At 33.3% G+C, this 16549-nt stretch overlaps 1 protein-coding gene across 2 annotated transcripts in view; it reads left to right on the top strand.

Annotated features, from left to right (window-relative positions):
• Positions 1–295: 295 nt before the first annotated feature.
• The window catches only part of LOC149921107 (ADAMTS-like protein 5), a 41032-nt gene continuing 24778 nt past the window's right edge, over positions 296–16549 (top strand). The window contains exon 1 of one of the 2 annotated variants that reach the window (XM_090163825.1): positions 296–552. The gene's annotated coding sequence lies outside the window, so the exon portion shown is untranslated. The remainder of the gene's footprint in view (positions 553–16549) is intronic. The other variant, XM_090163824.1, reaches the window with a different exon arrangement.

The following is a 16549-nucleotide window of genomic DNA, read 5'->3' on the forward strand; positions in this document are numbered from 1 at the left end:
TCAAAAGGGCCTATTATTCTCCCTTTTCGGAAACTGTATTTATAGAGTGAAACAAAGTTTTCTTAGGCCGCGTTTCAAAGGTCAAAACTATCAAATTATTTACCCCCGAAAGAAATACGCCGAAAAAAATCTAAAAAATCCAAGACAAGTTCAAAGAAAGAGTATTTTTTGTGGGGTGGCGCTTCGATCGCGCTCGCTTCAATAGTGCCGCGTTGTGTTTGAGTTTTTTGCGCGAGCCAACCAGTTTGGCATTTCGTCTTCCGATGGAAGCGTACTAAGTCGTTCGCGAGCGCGACTCCGACACGTGCCAGATCCGAAGTTTCGCCTGATTTCCAGCATCGCTAATATTGGCCGTGTTTAAGAAATCAGAGTTTAGGATATTGGAGAAGAAATTTGGAATTGGTTTCCTGATCAAAGCAGGCCTCTCGAAACCAGATTTGTGACGGAGAATCGCGAGTGACAATTTGTACCCGCGTTTTTCTTCGGAGTGAATCGTTTTGACATCCGACAAGGACGTTTTTGAAGGGACCACACAATCTCATTTCTAAATCGGTGAGCTGTTGTCGTTTTGATTATTGCGGGTTTTTTTATGAAAGGTATTTCAATTGTTGTATTGGCTAAGAGTGCCATCTTTTGATGGAAAAATAAACTGGTAAACTTACGTTAGTCTACTCGTAGCAGTGTAATTCTACATTTCCGATAAATTGAGTTTTAGCTCCATCAATTAAAATGTGGATTCAGAATTTAATAGCTTAATTAATTTTATTTTTTAATTTAATAATTGAAATAATTTTATTTAATCATTTTATTACGATTAATTTGTGTAAGTATATTTCGCCATAAAAAATGACAGAAGAAATTATCGAATTGGAGTTTAAGCCCGTTTTAGTAAAAGCCCTGTAGAATTTCAAACGCAATCTTATTGCGCACAAACTGTTTTCCCTACAAGTTAAACCCACGCGATTTCTAGCGCTGGTTTAATCTGTTCAATATATCTTTCGATGATATTGGATTAATTTCGCAGTGAGAGTAGAGACAAGGCTGGATCGTATCGCAGTTTTCATAAATTTATATTTACCGATATTTTATTCGTTTTTTAATACCTAATGTGAAATAAATTCAATAACAAAACTTCAACTTGTCTAAATTTGGTTAGATAAAAAATTGTAAATTAAAGGGCTAATCGGAAAACGTAAATAACATCTAAAAGGTTGGTGTTTATTTAAAAATATCTAATGAAATTAGCTATGCAATAAACTAGTAAGCTGAAATATTAAAATTTATGTAAATTGAAAATTAAAACGCATATATTTAAGGGCTAAAAATAAAAACAATTATTTTACACTTATCGTATTTAGTTAATTGGCCTAAATAATTTAATTTTGTAATTTTAACGTAATACCAAAATATTTTACCAATCTAGTTTATTTCAACGGGTGATATTATATTTTAGAAATAACGAATTTAGGTAATTAAAATTACTAAGTATTTTAACTGTGACAATTTAAACATTACAACACGTATTATCGTAATTAAATTTTTAAGCCAGCTTATGTTAAAAGGAATCAAATCTGCTTCTATCAATTATCAAACCGCCTTGAATAAATTAGAACGGCTATCTTGACTTGAAAAAACATGGATTATTTCCGTTCGATTACTTGGCCTTTCGCCTCCCGAATGTCTGATACAACCAGTTACATTTCATCAAAAACAATTTTTTTGACAGCGTACTAAGAGTTATCAGAAAACCTAAAAACAAAATAATGAAATTAATTGCATAATTACCGAAAATGCGCGAGAAGCCATTAAAATTATAGGTATTTATTTTAAATGGCTTTTAATTACGTATATGAAGTCTTAAAGGAATGATTATTAAGTGTAGGTTATTATTTTACTATCTTTATTATATACATATTATATTAGTACTATAATTGTTATAATATTAATGTAAGATGTAAATGTGTGTACGTGTATGCAGAGGCCACCCAGGCCATTAAACAGTTGCAGTAGATATGTTTTTTATTGATATTTGATAAGCGCGATTAATGTTTTTTTTGTAACGTCGAAAAAGTACTAGGATTTAGCTATCGCAGCCGTTTTCGCACGTTTCCGATCGAGTATCGTCCCTGGGAGCCCATAAAAACCATTTACCCTCGGTCTAAACCCTCACCTCTATTCTGCGATACATTTTCAATAGACGAATTAGAGAGTATCTACTGAAAGTGCCTTCAATAATCAGTTTTTTAAGGTAAAAAATATGTTAAAAAAAGGGTAGATTTTTTTAGTTTAGGTAAAACGAAACAAAAGAAATATTTATATTTTCGCTGTGTTTTGGTTAAAAACTTGAAATAATATTCAATTCTGACATGGAAAGAAGGGTTTCGCTGTGTCCTTGGTTTTCCCCGAGGGGCAGGCCACTTCCTTGATTAACGACGCACCCCTCAAAAGATTAAATCCGATTTAATCGTGATTATTTTGATTAAATTCAATTTAATCACGATTAAGTTGATTAAATCACGTTCAATCATGATTTGAATGTTTAAATCGCGTTTAAATGATTAAATCCTGATTAAAAAGATTAGATCATGATTAGAATGATTAAATCTCGTTTAAATCGTGATTAGATTTTCTAACCTTGATTACCCTGATTTAATCACGATTACCCTGATTTAATCATTTTACTATGATTAAGACGCACCCAAAATGGAAGTGACCTGCCCCTCGGTTTTCCCTCGGGGGTCGTGACCCACGCTTTAAAAACCCCTGAGGTTATAGCGTATCGTTACATATTTTTCTTAGTACACAAAATGTTTCTTTTCCAAAATTGTGGAGGCAAATCTGCGTCGTGTGACTAGAGATTTGCCCTTGTGCCCTTGTGGCCAGGTTTTGTATCTTTGACGGTTCTAACTTATAATCATGAGTTTATAATTACGTTCACATAAGTGCGTCATTTAACAAATCTTTTCCGTGTAATTGTTGACTAAGAGCATTTCAAGAATGACCACATATTTTTGGTGGACTTCGGACGGCTAAATCATTACTTTATCTTCGTACCGTCGTCATGGTGAGCGCGAGACATTTGGTTTCAAGTTGCGTATTTTAGTCGCTAGAGGCGCTTACCTTTTGGATAGAACGTCAATTCCACGCAGCTAACGGTTGTCATATCGATTATCTGTCGCATTTACGGATTTAAATTACAGAAGTATGCTTTTATAATGCCAAAACGGCCGAAAAATATTTGTAAAATAAAATAAATAAAACTTGTTACGCCATAATTCGAAGTTTCATTTAAATCAAAGAATACCTCTGCGTATTGTTCTCTGACTGAGAAAAATCATATCACCTCGGGCAGGAATCGAACCTATGAGCTTCGGGTTACCGTCCCAACGCCACTACCATTGGACTACCGAGGCCACGAATAATCAGGCCTCGGACATCCAATTTAAGAATGACTCGATCTGGTTCACATTGTTGACGGGACACATTTAACCCGTTGTTGACGGTGCCGTAGCATTTTACGTCAACTAATTTATAACAGGACCTTGATAGCCTGTAGTCATAACATAGAGATTTTATTTTTATTATTACGCAGGAATTAATATAATTCGAAGTTTCATTTAAATCAAGGAATACCTCTGCGTATTGTTTCAATATGGAACAATAAACAGAGGTATTCCTTGATTTAAATGAAACTTCGAATTATATTAATTCCTGCGTAATAATAAAAATAAAATCTTATTACGCCATACATTTAAAAAATTGGAAAATGTGTTAACTTGTAAATTGTCTGCTGGAAATATTTGGTGGTTTGAATGAAGGTTGCAGTAGTCTTTCGAAAATGCGAAACAGGCAGCGATTTCGAGTTTGTTATAACCGGAAATTGGTACCTTCCACAACTCTGGAGCCGTTTCGTTAATTTGGCAAAGCTGTCGAAGCATTCTGAAGTTGCCGTTAAAACTACTATCATCAGTAACAAGCTGAACTTAAATATATATATTTTGTGCTACCAACGACCATATAATTAATTAGCTAATTACTGAGAGTTCTTTGGAACTTCCAGGTAACGATTCCCGGGAAAATATTGGTTTCCAATCTATTTAACGGGCTAGCCAAGGCTTACTGAACCTTTTCAAAAGTAAAATTAAAGCGCACTTTAGGAAATTAATGATTAATTATGGAGTCGAAACGAAAATTAACTGCGTATCCGTAGGTAAATATTTTAGAATTTGAAACCTACAATCTATTTCACTCATATTTATCACACTAATGTTACATTAATTTTATCAACGAAACTTCCAACAACGCCGTGACTCCGAGACCGACGATCATTGTGACATACTTAAATGTCGTACTATACGTTGCTATCACCTAAGAGCAACAAACACAGCACCCCACACAAGGAGAACGCAACCCGTCAAAAGTCGTGGATTTTCTTGTGTACATTTTTCATTGGTTAAACGCTTTAGCGCCTGCTGCCGTCGGAAGGGGAAAATTCGGAAATTGTCTTCCCCCCCCCCCCGCCCGTAAAACGTTCAGCGTAAATGCTCGTGACGCTCGTCCAATGAAATTCGTACACAACCCTTCGTTAGCGTGTTTAGAGGCTAGCTGCGTTCTCCTTGTGTTTGTTGCTCCTAGCTATCGCGATGGTTTCCTTAGCAAAGACTAACAAAATGGGATGAAAGCTGAAAACTTAAAATGGGCGTTGTTCACACGTGAACTTTGATTCCTAGCAGGTATTGTAATTTCGTTCGACTGTCGGCCTGTGGCAAATATTTTGGTTTCCACACACCCCTCATTTGAAAGAGTAAAGACTGGGAACCCGCTTTCGCAAATTAGAGAATCCGTCACGTTAACAGGGAGTTCAAAGGTGCCGCTGATGTGGTTTGATGGCGTTGAGATTCTTGCGTATATTGTCCCGTACCACTTTACAGTGAACAAAATCATTTTTCCCTTTTCTAAATTTGCATCATAAACCCGAAGACCGAATCACTAAATACTCAACAAGTTCTATTTTAATGCTTTTGTTACTGCTAGGGGAAGCCCATTTCTGCTGATTTATTACAAAAACTAGCTATCGCATTCGGATCATAAAAATTAACAAAAATCTAAAATCTGCGAAAAATCCTATGATTCCATAGCTTTTTTAAAAATTTTGAAATTTTGAAATCTACAGATTTGTCAAAATAAATGTTACTTAAAAATACACCTTAAAAATGTACTAAAAATCCGTGAAAAGAAAACCCAGCAATTCATTTCATTTTGGAAATCCTGGATATTTAACACCTACACAATACGCTGAAATAATTTAGAAATCGACCATATATAAATAGCCGCGGATTTTTTTAAAATTCTACACATTACACTAAATAAATATATATCCAGGGAAATTTTTATGAGAACCGGTACATATTCAGGGGAATTTTTATGAGAACCGGTACATATTCAGGGGAATTTTTATGAGAACCGGTACATATTCAGGGGAATTTTTATGAGAACCGGTACATATTCAGGGGAATTTTTCAAAATCATCAGAAATCCACGGCAAAATTATGTGTTTCTGAATGCCCGACCACTTAAGGAAAGCACTTTTCAAACAAAATATAATATAATGAATTACTTAAGAGAAGATTTAATGACGTCACCAATGTTATTTTCCAAATACAAAAAGGCTCGGCGCCCACCATTAAAGCTACAGCTGTGACGTTTCACCATTTCCAACATCCATAAAGTATATCAATCAATGTAAATCTCTAAGTATATTTATATACTATATACTTCTGTTGTTATTTAACTTCTGACATTCTGATATGAACCACCGAAATTTCATCCAATCCAGCCAAAAAGCGAGTTATCCATAAATGAAATCCACTCCTGGAATTTTATATAAAAAATATTTGTGGTCACGCGGCGATACGAGTTGCCCAAAATTGGTTTGAGCGGAAGACGCGAAAATTATAAATTCCTTGAAAACCCACATGGGGTAATTGACCCCTGGCTTAACAAAATGAGTTTCACTTCTCGCTTCAAACCTACTCGCGTCATTAATATTTATTTAACGCGTCATTTTTTTAAAAGCCGTGAAACGATCAATTTACGGTAGCGACAATAATTCGAACAATTTTGAATAGATTAATAATTTGTAACAAGAATATATTGGGGTTAACGGAGAATTTTCATCCTGGTCGCCTCGTGATTCCCCGAAGATAAGCCACGCCCCTTTGGCCTTTCCTCGTGTAAGCTTTCTTCCGCCAAAGGGGGGGGGGATACTGCGGTTCGATCGCAGGTTCTCTATCCGCGTGTAGGAGGGTTATAACTACGGGAATCGTGTGAAAACGATGCTATAGTTGAGGTTTCATATTCTCTCAACCGGGATTTAATTCTAGTTCAGATGTATCGAGAGATGTTTAAAGGGGGAATGAAAAAGCTCTCCCCGATGCGATGATATCATTTATCTAAATATAACGCGGTAAAAAAACACATCAATGGCCCATAAATTTGAAGGAAGGTTGCGGGGGTGCCCGAAATTTAATGATTACGAGCGTAGAATTTCGTATCAAGCCGTTAACAAGGCATGCCTGTTTTGGCAACCTCCGAACTCAAACTGACTTTTAAAACGTGGTAACTAGGAAAATCTAGTTTTGATAAAATTATCCTTGAAGTTTTTGTACACTTTCGGGCAAATCAGGAATTCATAATAATTTTAGGGATTGTAACTAAGCCGATTTATCTCATCGTGGGATCAAAAACCGGTTGCAAAAATAGTTACAATTTCAAACCTGATTCGTAATTAAGCACGTGTTTGCTACATTTTTAGTAAATAGAATACGCGAAGGAAATCCGTTATTAAACGATACTACAGGAATGGTAAAACTCATCATATTCCGTTGTAGTGAACAAATTCTAGGAAAGCCATCTTGAAGAACATTCGTAGTTTCCTAAACTGGCTAGTTTTCCGTTGAATACTTCTCATACAAATATCGTTTTAGTTATTTTACATTTAATTTGACATTATTTCCAAATAATAAATGTACTCTAGAAGTAGCCGTATTAGAATTGTAAGAACATGGGAGTAATCATCAAATTAATGGGCAAAATACTATTTTCTCAACATCACCAATAATCCGATTTTTACATTTTATTATAGCCAATGATCCGATTTTCTAGATTTTCATATGGCCAATAATCAGAATTTATTATAATAAATTATAATACAATTCGGATTATTGGCCATATTAACATTTTTATTGTGGCCAATAATCTTAATTTTATTTTAATATTGCCAATAATCTTAATTATCTTTATTTTAATAACGCCAATAATCTTAATTATCTTCATTTTAATATGGCCAATAATGCTATTTTTTTATTTAAATTTAAAATAATAAATTCGGATTATTGAACATATTAAAAATTTTAATATGGCAAATAATCCGAATTTATTTTAATATGGCCAATAATCCGAATTTATTTTAATATGGCCAATAATCCGAATTTATTTTAATATGGCCAATAATCCGAATTTATTTTAATATGGCCAATAATCCGAATTTATTTTAATATGGCCAATAATCCGAATTTATTTTAATATGGCCAATAATCCGAATTTATTTTAATATGGCCAATAATCCGATTTGTTTTTATTTCAATATGGGCAATAATGCTATTTTTTTATTTATTTAAATTTAAAATAATAAATTCGGATTATTGAACATATTAAAAATTTTAATATGGCAAATAATCCGAATTTATTTTAATATGGCCAATAATCCGAATTTATTTTAATATGGCCAATAATCCGAATTTATTTTAATATGGCCAATAATCCGAATTTATTTTAATATGGTCAATAATCCGAATTTATTTTAATATGGCCAATAATCCGAATTTATTTTAATATGGCCAATAATCCGAATTTATTTTAATATGGCCAATAATCCGAATTTATTTTAATATGGCCAATAATCCGATTTGTTTTTATTTCAATATGGGCAATAATGCTATTTTTTTATTTAAATTTAAAATAATAAATTCGGATTATTGAACATATTAAAAATTTTAATATGGCAAATAATCCGAATTTATTTTAATATGGCCAATAATCCGAATTTATTTTAATATGGCCAATAATCCGAATTTATTTTAATATGGCCAATAATCCGAATTTATTTTAATTTCAATATGGCCAATAATCCGATTTGTTTTTATTTCAATATGGGCAATAAAATTCAGATTATTGGCCACAATAAAAATGTTAATATGGCCAATAATCCGAAATTGTATTATTTAAAATAATAAATTCGGATTATTTTAATATTGCCAATAATCTTAATTATCTTTATTTTAATAACGCCAATAATCTTAATTATCTTTATTTTAATATGGCCAATAATGCTATTTTTTTATTTATTTAAATTTAAAATAATAAATTCGGATTATTGACCATATTAAAAATTTTAATATGGCAAATAATCCGAAATTTTTATTTTAATATGGCCAATAATCCGAATTTATTTCAATATGGGCAATAATCCGAATTTATTATTTTAAATTATAATACAAATTCGGATTATTGGCCATATTAACATTTTTATTATCTTTAAAATAATGTGGCCAATAATGCTAATTTTTAATTTAAATTTAAAATAATAAATTCGGATTAATGGCCATATTAAAAATGTTTTTATTTTAATATGGCCAATAATCCGATTTATTATTTTAATGTCGCTAGTAATTCGATTTTCATAACGTCGCTAAATCCGAATTTTCCTTACAAATGACATGTATCATAATTTCTCGTGGCAAACGATGATGCGAAGAGTTGCGACGATATTCTTCCGAGGCAACTGCCGGATAATTTATTACTCGAGGGTGAATATCCGTAGGCGCGCTAAACAGCCGGAGAATTTTTATATTCCTTATAATGAAAAGAGTGAGAAATATGCCGGGCTGATCTTTTGGCCCCTGAGCTCGCCAAATAACGACGCGTCAAAGGTCTCGTAAAACATCGCTGAACGAATACAAAAAACACCCGGAACTAATGGTCGCTTTTCTCTTATTAGCGTTTTATAGACTCGGCGAATCGAATTGGATTGTAACTATTGATTGTTTCTTCAAAGAGATGATTAATTGTTCCTGTCTAGCAATATCGTCGCCAGACGGTTTCACGTAGGAGTTGCATTAACTAAAGTAGAAGTAACATAATAACCCTAAATACGGCTATTGGGTTAGTGTCTAAATGTATCTTTTCATTTTTGCGGTGACGCCACAAAATATAGGAATGCTATAGAAGCTGTGTAAAAGCTTGTAATTTCCATTTTATTATAATTTTACAAGCAGATTTAGGCAGATTTATCTAATGGTGAGGATTTTGGAAAATTGTTCCCAAGCTATTTCAGTCATCCTATACAGACGGCTGCTTGAATGCTAGCTCCCGTTGACTATGAATTTTTCATATCTTGAAAGTCTATACAGTAAAACATCGAAAAAAAATGTGTAAATATTTCCTTTATAGCATTGCTATATTAAAAAACTACTTTCTTCACGTAAGTTATCTTAACTATATCAAATATAATATAGAATTCCGCACCCTAAATTCGAATCCCCAGAGCTTCCTGATAAACGTTTTTGTAACGAAGCGTTTACCTACGTCCGGCACGTGACCTCCGAAAAATCGGGCTCCATAATCCTATCACAGCCCACTTTGATGACGCGCTGGTCTTATCTATAGTTGGTGGCGGAGTGGTTAGCACTTTCGCCTCGCAGCAAGAGGAGCGGGGTTCGATCCCAGCTTGTGGCACCGAGTGAAAACTCGGTGCCACTCCTTCCGCGTTGAATTTGCAAGTTCTCTCTCTACTAGTTTAAGGGGATTTCCCCGAGCTCTTCGGTTTCTCCTTCCATAAAAACTTGTAGAGGTTAACGGTGAAAGTTAGTGTAGGGAGCTGCTCCTACGTATCGTAATTATTATTACTAATGTGTTTGGATAATTCTCAGTAATACAAATACGTTTATTTAGTATTGTTCAAACCAATTCAGTCTTCGTGTACCCAGGTTTAGCTAAAAGGTATAAGCTGTGTGGAATTGTTTTTTATCCGTACTCGTTTTGGTTAGCTGTCAAACTAAATATACTCGTAACCAATTAAAACCACCCACGTTACCGCTCAAACCTTCGAATGTTTGCTCAACCTTTGAAATTAAAGTTGGTTAGTTGCCCATCTTATCAGAGCGCGAAAAAATGTTTAAAAAGCGTGACTATTAAGTACAAAGTTATTTCAAATTAGTCACATTTTTTGTTCGCCAAAATTTCCTTCAAGACGTCTTTCTAAGATTAGTTTACCCCGTCGAGACGTGGGTTTCATGGAAATTTATAATTGAACTCAAACCAAATTTGGTTTATGATCACCACGATTTCACAAAATGGTTAATTTATTGGTAACCCTTTACTCGCCAATTATGGGGTGTAGCAACGGGTTTTTGATATTTGAAAAATTTCGGTACATGTAATTTCAAATGTGGGAGGACCAGATAATGTTAATGAATCAGTGGATTTCTTAATTAATTATCAAGGGTTTGTATTATAAATCGAAATTAGTACACAATCTGTGGGTATTGGCCTATTTGATTTAAATTTGTATTACCATTTTAGGAATTTAAACGAAAAGCTAAGGTATTTAAATTAATCATCGTAATTTTAATAACTTTGACGCCAAACCAGTTATCCCCTAAACTACATGGAAAAAATTAAAAATGCGCTGCTAGCTCCGAAGTGTACATACGTGTACACCCTTCGGAGCTAGCAGCACATTTTTAAATTTAAAAAAAAAAAAAAAATTATTCTACCTACACTAAATCGTAAACTTTGGAGCTGCGGTCACACGAGTGGCTGAAAACGTCTGTAAGCCGCGTTTAAAACAATGTTTGTTAGTTTATGCCAAGTAGAACACTCGAGTCAATTGATATTCTTCAAGATGGTATTTACTAATGTTTTGCTACAGCAGGGTACACGACGAAGTATTAGTAAGCGTGGACTGTGAAACTATGGTCTTTTTACTAAGGATATAGTATCGTCCAATTTGCCATTTCTACTTTTCTCAAAAATTGGTAATTTTGAAATTATCACCTTTTTTAATATTTTTGTAAAGTGAAACACCAAAATTGCAAATACGCGTAAGTCGGCATACCCGATTTTGAGAATCTGATATTTCTTTATATAAATCTTACATAGTTTTGTCTCCGAGATAAAGTATTTAAATTTTTAAAAAAATATATATAAATAACAAATAATATCAGTAGTATACTGTTAAAATTAAAATATTTAAAACTGTAATGATAGTTAAAAATTAGTTTTTTTTCCAAAAAAGCAATTACGCGTAAATCGATTTACCTGGTTATGAAACTTGGGTACTGTTATCTAAATGGTCAGCCCCGTTTAAGTTGAGCATATTTTACTAACTCCATCAAACGAAATTTTTTTCTCTGCTTGTTATCAGCTATTTCGAGTCATTAGTCGAATCTTTAATACTCCCTTTTTTGTCGATATAGTTCTTGGCACTCTTGGACGCGTTGCGAATGAAAATAAAGGCGATTTTCGGCTACCAGAGTAACGGTGGGAGGGGTTCCTCTCGGGTTTTTTGTTCCGGGGGTGAAAGTGTAATTAGTGGAAGGAGCCGTGTGGGTGCTGCCATGTCAAGAAAGGTTTCATTATTGCCATGGTCCACGCGCGAGAAAAAACGAACGTTATTAGAGTATTAGTGCCAAAGCTGGGTTCGAAAAAGAGCGCGCGCTAATTAAACTACTTAAAATCTAATTAGTGGTTTCCTGCACCCCTCGCAGACGTTCTGTTTTCTTAGGGCATTTATTCTTATCGACGCGTGCTTCTAAAGTAAAGTAGCGTTACCCAGGTTTGGCAGTTCTTTACCTCTGCCATTATTGCCATTAGAAGTCTCTCTTAGTTGAGACAGAAGTAATACACTAGTGAAGTATGACACGTCCTACGGTTTCAATAGCGCCGCCAGCATAATGGTCCCCCAACTATTTATTTATTTATTTCTGATTTATTTATTGATGCCATAAGGTGATACAATGATGAAAAAAATAAGTAGTACATCCCCCTCAATCCACAAGAGTAAATATACTCTTGCGTGGGAGGGGCCAAACAATTATTTTAAATCGGATCAAATTCGCCTTCGGCACAGTGGCCATACAATAAAAACATAATGGTAATAACAAAAATTAAAAATAAAATACCACAATTTAAGTTTAATTAAAGTGTAAGAGATTGTATAGTTCTTTGTATCCCAAATCTACAAGCCATTTACAATTTTTTTTTAAAGTTAAAACATTAGGGCTATTTTTAATATTAATAAACTATAGTTCCTACATTTCCTAATTTTTTTAAAATAATTTTACAACCTTCCTTTTTTCTCCTATAATTTAATAAAATTTCCTATAATACCCTATATTTGAACTAAAAAGTTTGTAAAATTAAAAACAATTATTTTACAATTGGTAGTCTTAAAACGTCCTAGTTTTGAAAGATGCTTATTTCCAACACTGTTCGCTGGTAGTTTGACTTTCTTTCGGTTATCAACTTCATTTTGAATGTTATTCCCAATTTAAACAATTTTGAGAACCGTTTTCTCTTATTGCATAATACATTTCCTATTATTTTTCCATTTTTCTCAATTTTCTTCCTATATTTTCCCAATTCTATGATAAATTTCCCATTTCTATGATAAATTTCCCATTTCTATGATAAATTTCCCATTTCTATGATAAATTTCCCATTTCTATGATAAATTTCCCATTTATATGATAAATTTCCCATTTATATGATAAATTTCCCATTTCTATGATAAATTTCCCATTTCTATGATAAATTTCCCATTTCTATGATAAATTTCCCATTTCTATGATAAATTTCCCATTTCTATGATAAATTTCCCATTTCTATGATAAATTTCCCATTTCTATGATAAATTTCCCATTTCTATGATAAATTTCCCATTTCTATGATAAATTTCCCATTTCTATGATAAATTTCCCATTTCTATGATAAATTTCCCATTTCTATGATAAATTTCCCATTTATATGATAAATTTCCCATTTATATGATAAATTTCCAATAACTCTAAAATTTCAGGGACATTATCATTAATATATTTTCTATCTTTCTGTAAAAAAAGTCGTAAATTTTGGTTTTGGTGACAGTTCTCCTTTAAACACACTTTTCCCAACTACGAAAGGCGTAACTCGGCACAAGCCATAACTGGAAAAAGGATTAACGGCAATGGTTTTGAAACATGACTGCTGCTGGTGATAACTTCTTACAGCGCGGTGCCAGTTACGCCAAACTTTTTATCCCACGTGACCGGGTTGGATTACGTAGCTTTTCATTCCACTACAGCCCTCTTCTCCCTACACTTACTTTTACCGATAAACCTCTGAAAGAATTTAAATGTTATTTAAATGACTGTTCAATACGCGATTTTATTTAAAAACTTGCTTAGTGGCGAGTTGATTTCAGGATTTAAAAAGAATACTCTGAAGTTGTCCGTAAATATTGATCAATCCGAGAAACTGATTACGCAAGTTTTACGATAAATTGTCATTAACCGTTTTGTGCCATCGGTATTTTGCATATTATAATATAGTAATCCTAATAGGTAAAATTTATCATACTGATATATATTATAAACTTGTATAATAATAAAATATTATATACATTAGGGGGACATTTTTTATCTTTTGATGACCCAACGATGAAAATTATTTCCAAAATATTCATAATTATAGTCGGGTTATTTACTTTTATTAACTAACTTCTTGTCAGAGTGATTTCGCATATGAATTCTAATACTGATGGTGTTATTACGGTGATCTGAAAGGGCTCTGAGAAAGGCTAAATGAAAACAGACTAATTTACTAAGTTTGCTTAATTTTAAAAAGTAAACGGGCCCCTTGAAAGACTCAAGTTCGTTTTCTACTAACCCATCAATAACGTCGTTAAGGGAATAGGAAATGTTTCACTGCCTCCCCTTGAAAATCTTTATTTTCGGGTTAATTTCGAGAAAACTACATTCCGCGTGAGTGTTATCTCGGATTTAACTGTCTAGAAAGGAAACTAAGAGAGTCCGGGGCCGGAAAAACCAGTAAAAACACTTTTTTCCGAATCGCGATTTTTTGGAATTTCTCTCCTTTTGACCCGCGAACTAAGAACTATTTCGAGACAGTCCGGATTACGCCCATGGCAGTTCACCATTATTGCGTACACTTTTTCTTTGTCAAATCAAAAACAACAGGCGCACGACAGTGTAAGCCAATAATAAACTAGTTATTTACCTATTTCATTCGGTGTGATCGAAACCATTTGCTAAGGTACTTGTTGTAAACCCGATTTCATTGATCTGGATGGGAAAGCAACGCGAAAGATAATAGACAAATCTTTTTCCCACTACGAAGAATATAAGTAATTGGACGTTACTACAAAAGATCCCATGCATTGTCGTTAACCTTTATTTACCAAAAAAGGAAGACATATATCAGTTTTTTTCTAAGGCTCGTGTTAAGTACGAATCTGGGTTTGACCCAACCCCTACTATTAATAATAAAACGCTCGTGAACTGCTTTGTGAAAACTAGCATTGTAACCATTTTTAATAGCTAGTTTTAAATTCAGCACTGAACCGATTAGTGGCTTGAGGGAGGTCTAACGAGACGTTTATTCGAGATGGCTCGAGCGAGGGATGAGATTGGCCGTACGCTTAAGTGATGACGTCACGTGAAAACTGATGTTCGTAAAGTGGGCTAGAATAATTGTAGCAACTTTCAATATGAAAAATACAATTTAAGGATTAGAAGGCAACACGCAAATATTTCAAAATGTGGCAATGTGGTCGTCGACTGGTTAGCAGATATTAATAAATAAATCGTACAATCATCTAACGTGGTTTTCGGCTAGTACACATCTAAATATGGAAATTAATGCTATTTCGAAATGTATTCGTTTTCCGAGACGTGCCAATGGAGTAACAACTTAATTGAAAATTCGTCTGCTAACACCCTTTAAAATTGTTTTTACGTACAAAGAGCGCCAGTAGTGCCTAGCATAAGTTAAGACTGGTGGCTGAAATGTGGAATTAGTTGATCCCTTTAAGGGTAGGGCCGGTGTAGCAGCTCGTCCTCATCAAATAGAATAATCATATGAATTTTATTTATATTTGGAAAAAAAAAATTTGGAAACAGAAGTAAAAATACTGTCATTTGCTACTGTAATTCGGCTTCGTTTAGAAAGATGGCGCTAGTAAAATTAAGAGATTTTCTCTGAGAAACGTGACATGGATTCTGTTAAAGAAAATTATACACTTCAAATTTCATTATTAATTGCTAGATATTTTAAATATACAATTTAAATTCATCCATGTTTTGAATTTAGATAAGCTGCGGACAAAACATTTAAATTAAACATAGTTAAAATTCGTGTCGCCCTTGGGCCCATTTGGATGTTTATGCTGTTGAATAAAATGAATAGTTGTTTTGGACGGAAACATTTCGCTTCTCGCAGCGGGGGCTCCTTTTTGTTCTTCCGACTCGTCGCGAAGTTTGAATGTGTCCTCTCTCAATTGACTAACTTACCGTTATTGTCTTTCAAATGGATTCTTTTCCTTTTGGCCGTTTTCTATTTAGAAGAGTGATGACAGCGAGCTACTACGGTTCCATAAACTTCATTTAAAACCAGTTAGATGATTCCATCTACAATGGCGTCTGGTATGAAAATGTGACGCAACGTTGAAAGGAATATAAAAAAAAATAACATCGTTATTTTATTACGGAATTAAATTACTAAACGAGGTCGGGCAATATATAGATATCAGAGAAAAAGAAAATATTTTTAAGTGTAAATTGAAATCGCTGATTCTGAATAATGAAATCTAAAATTAAACTATTTTCTTATTTACGTCCAAAAATGGAAACTAACAATAGGATAATCAAAAGGATAATCATAGGGTATAGCAGTGATTTTTATTGTATAATTTTTTGGTATAATGTTGGTTCTATATCTTTGAAAGTATTTTTGAATGTATCTATCTATATGAATGTTTATTTTTAAATGTATAATTTAAGATGTTGATTGCTTTTGTGAATTTTTCAATTTATAAAATTGGTATCTTTTTATGAACTGTTTTAAAATGTTGTAGGGCTCACAAGTCACACTGTTGACTTAGCCCAAATATCTTTACAAATAACGAATATACTAACAGCAATAAAATTTGATTTTGATTTGATTTGATATAATAGATTGGATTTATGAAAGGTTGATGCAATCTTACGGGTCGATTTCTTTCATATATTCCGGGATGAGTTCTTGAAACAGCTGACTTATCTGTAAGTAAGGTGGGAAGAATAAACAAATTTTCGTTGGTAATGGTTCTTTTAGCGCAGAAAAGCTTAGTAACTTGGTGCCAACTAGGAGTAACAAACACAAGTAGAACGCAGCTAGCTTTTTAAAACGCAAACGCAGTGTTGTGTACAAATTTCATTGGACGAGCCTTTAC

Source organism: Leiobunum rupestre, chromosome 11 (genome assembly GCF_980474605.1).
Source record: "Leiobunum rupestre chromosome 11, qqLeiRupe1.1.hap1, whole genome shotgun sequence".
Lineage (NCBI taxonomy): Eukaryota > Metazoa > Arthropoda > Arachnida > Opiliones > Sclerosomatidae > Leiobunum > Leiobunum rupestre.